This window comes from Pteropus medius, unplaced genomic scaffold (genome assembly GCF_902729225.1).
Source record: "Pteropus medius unplaced genomic scaffold, Ma_sr-lr_union100, whole genome shotgun sequence".
Taxonomy (NCBI): domain Eukaryota; kingdom Metazoa; phylum Chordata; class Mammalia; order Chiroptera; family Pteropodidae; genus Pteropus; species Pteropus medius.
In genome coordinates this window covers 37063866-37068270 of record NW_024349800.1, presented here as the reverse complement: position 1 = coordinate 37068270, position 4405 = coordinate 37063866, and the positions used below count along the sequence as shown (strand labels likewise).

General features: G+C 36.7%; 1 pseudogene; it reads right to left on the bottom strand.

The window, feature by feature from the left end:
• Nucleotides 1-3904: 3904 nt before the first annotated feature.
• On the bottom strand, nucleotides 3905-4023 carry LOC120622449 (uncharacterized; annotated as a pseudogene).
• Between the last annotated feature and the right edge of the window lie 382 nt (nucleotides 4024-4405).

Genomic DNA, 4405 nt, shown 5'->3' with positions numbered 1-4405 from the left:
TCATGAAAAACCCACAGCTAACATCAACTTAATGATGAAAGACTGAATAGTTTCCCTTTAAGACTGAGAATAAGACAAGGATGTCTGCTCTTGCCACTTCTAGTCAGCATTATATTAGAGATTCTAGCCAGGGCAACTAGGCAAGAAAAAGAAATAAAATGCATCAAGATTAGAACAGGAGAAATAAAACTAGCTTTATTTACACATGATGTGATTTCGTATACAGAAAAATCCTAGGAAATCCATAAAAAGCTATTAGAACAAATAAATGAGTTCAGCATTGTTGCAGGATACAAGGTCAATATGCAAAAATCAGTTATCTCTGTAACAGACAATGAATAATCAAAAAGTAAAATTGTGAAAACAGTTCCATTTATAATAGCATCCAAAAGAATAAAATACTTAGGAACATGGAGAAAAGAAGTGGTACTGGGAAAATTAGAAAGCCATATGCAAAAGAATGAGAAACTAGACTGCTGTGACCATATACCCAAATTAACTCAAAATAGATCAAAGATATAAATATAAGACCTGAAACAATAAATTGCATGGAAGAAAACATAGGCACAAAACTCATGGACCTTGTTTTTAGAGAGGATTTTATGAATTTGACCTCAAAGTCAAGGGAAAATAAATGAATTGGACTATATCAAACTAAAAACCTTCTGTACACCAAAAGAAACCGTCAACAAAACAAAGAGGCAATCAACTGAACGACAGAAGATATTTGCAAATAATGCCTCTAATAAAGGGCTAATATCCAAAATATATTAAAAACTCATACAACTCAACAACAACAAAAAAACAATCTAATTGAAAAATGAGCAGAGGACCTAAAAAGACACTTCTCCCAAGAAGTAATATAAATGGCCAACAGACATATGAGAAGATGCTCAACTTCACTAGCTATTAGGGACATGTAAATCAAAATCACACTGAGATACCACCTCACACCTATAAGCATGGTTATTATCAAGAGGACAAAATTAAATAAACTTGGAGGACTCACAGTTTCTGATTTCAAAACTTACTACAAATTAAGACTGTGTGGTACTGGCATAAAGATAGACATAAAGATCAGTAGAATAGAACTGAGAATCCAGAACAAAACTCTTACGTTTTTGGTCACTTGACTTTTGACAATGATGGAAAGACAATTAAATGGAGAGATAATAGTCTTTTTAACAAATGGTGTTGAGACAACTGGATATCCATATACAAAGGGATAAATGTGGATCCCTGCCTCCAAAACGCATATAAAAGTTAACCAAAAAGGAATCAGAAATCTAAATGTGAAAGCTAAAACTATAAAAGTTTCAGAAGAAAATGTAGCTTAATCTTAAGTCTTTGTGACCTCAGATTAGGCAATGGTTTCTTAGATATGACACTGAAAACACAAATTACAAAAGAAAAAATAGGTAAGTTGAACTTCATTAAAATTAAAAATGTTTGTGCTTCAAAGAATACCATCAATATGAGAGAAAAATTTTGTAAATCATATATCTGATGAGGGACTTGTATCTAGAATTTAAAAATTTGTACAACTCAATACTAAAAAGATAACACAATTTAAAAATGGGCAAAAGATTTGAATAGATATTTCTCCAAAGAAAATATACAAATGGTCAATAAACACATGAAAGAATGCTCAACATTGTTAAAGAAACACAAATCGAAACCAAAATGATGTCATTTCCCATCAACCAAGATGGTTATAATCGGAAAGGCAGACAATAATCAGTGTTGATGAGGATGTGGAGAAATGAACTCTCATACATTATGGGCAGGAATGTAAAACAATGCAGCTGCTTTGTAAAAACAGTTTGACAGTTTCCCTCAAAATTAAACATAAAGTTACCATATGACCCAGTAATTCTACTCTTAGGTATATAAGAGAATTGGAAACATATGTTCACATAAAAACTTATTCATTGCAGCCTTATTCTTATTCATTATAGCCCCCAAATTGAAACAATGCACATGTCCATCAACTGATGAATGGATAAAACAAAATGTGGTATATCCATACAATGGAATATTAGTCAGCCATAAAAAGGAATAAAGTACAGATACATGCTGCAACATGGATAGACTTCAAAATTATTTTGCTAACTGAAAGAAGCCAGACACAAAAGGTCACATATCATATGCTCCCGTTTATGTGAACTGCTCAGTAGAGGCAAATTCATAGAGACACAAAATAGATTAGTGGTTGTCAGAGGCTGGGGGTGGGGGTGGAAATAGAAAGTGACCACTAACAGGGGTATAGGGTTTCCTCATGGGGTAACAAAAATATTTTGGATTTAGATATGTGTGATGGTTGCACAACTCTTTGAACATATTAAAGTACTGAATTGTACACTTTAAATGGTTCAATTTTAGGTATGTGAATTATATCTCAATAAATATCTGTTACATGTTTAAAAAAACAGTGACAGGCTTCAAGCCTTGGTCCTAAATCTTATTCTTTTCTACACCCTCTCTAGGCAATCTCTACTACTCCTATGGCTCAACTGCAATTGAGGTACCCATGAACCTCAAGATTATAGCTCTATCTCCAATTTCTCCTTTGAATTCCTGTCCACCCAAACTCTGCATTTTTGCCTGTTCCCCTTGGCCCTCAGTTTATTTCATGTCCCTACTACATTGTTACTTCCATAACAGTCTGTCCTATTTACCTCTCTATCTCTTTGCTCTAAAATATCAATGAATATATGAACGAATGAAGAAAATATTTTAACAGTTCAATGTTGTAAGGGCTAGGTTTCAGGCTCACTGAAGTGTAGGTGTTACTTTGGGAAAGAATGGCTCTCAGTAGAAAATGCACTTTCTTACAAAACATATTTCCTACTAAAGAAAGGTAGGCAATAAAAAACGTATTTAGATTTGAAGTCTGAATCTGAGAGAGCTTTCCTTCCAAGAGGCACCACAGAGATCATTCAGCCATGACTATTGGCTTTCCTGGAAGATTTTGACAACCCCACACTTGAAAATGAGAAAGCTCTTCATGCTTCATGAGTGTTTGGTGAGTGACATTGAGTTATTGACTCAGTGTCACTCACTGAAAAAGTCTGTGCTCTCCTCTATAAAGATTTTATGGTGGTGACAATGGGATGAGAGCACTTCTCACGTGTGGCTGAGCAGAGACTGCCTTGTACAGCTTTCCCACACTTGCAGCAATAAACCTTTTATGACAGTTGTGCTAACTTGCACACCACATATACCTTCTCATGCTAACTTTGGTTATATTTTGCTTTCCTTACGGGAGGTATACAAACGGTGACTGATCTCACAAGTATGCATGTGGACATGAGACATACACAAAGCCCTCTTAAAGTTTGCGCTTTTCCTCCACTTGCAGAAGCCAGACTTAAGTTGCATGATTCTAGTCACTCATTGGGTGTGTGCTGGGCTCCTACCTGGACCAAAACTGGGATATCCTATGTACACTCAATATTGGGTGATGACAATCACTTGGACTTGGCCACCCTCCACCATCTGTGCTATAACATGCCTCTGCTCATTATTAGGATTTAACCCAATGAAAGTATAAGTTACTCTGTATATTTGCTAAAAAGCATAACCAACTGAGCCCTCCAGAGACATTAAAAGGTATGCTATGCGACTCATAATTTTGTCCTTCTTCTTAAAGCTTTGCTGCTGAAGAGAGAGGTATAGAAGAATGCATTCTGGAGAAGAATCATCCTCTCCTCTCCTCCACTCTGTTGACAAGGATTGCTGGGTATTTGGTTGAACATGTTGCATCCTGTGCATCCTGACCTTGACCATTGCCTTTCCTCTCCCCCACCCCCCGCCTTTTTTTTTTAGGCGAGGCAACCCTTGGTTGATCTCACAGATTGCAAGGACCTTGTCAGCTCACGATCCCTTATTTTTTTATTTTTTATGCCTACAGCACCTGGTCTTCCTAGGTGGTCTCCCATCCGAGTACTAACCAGGCCCGGCCTTGCTTAGCTTCCGATATCAGACAGGATTGGGCTTGTTCAGGGTAGCATGGCCATAGACACCTTTGCAAAGCCTTGGTTGTCCCACAGTGGCTAACTACAAACTACCTAAGTCCTATGTCTTTTATGTGGTCCAACTCGCACTGTTGGTAAACAACAATAATAATAATAAAAAAACATTTAGCAGGTAAGAGTATAGGTTTAGGGGTCAGACAGACTTGGGTTTGAATACTGTGTGACCTTGGGCAAGTTACTCAGCTTTTCTGAATCTGTTTCTTCAGCCGGAAAATTGGAATAATAATACCAACTCCCTCATGAGGTAGGTGAAAAAAATAAATGAGTTAACATAGGTAAAGCAGAATACCTCGAACGTGCAGGTAATTAAAAAAATGTCAGCTGCCATTAGCACCAGCACCACCATTATCATCGTTATCATCCTCCTC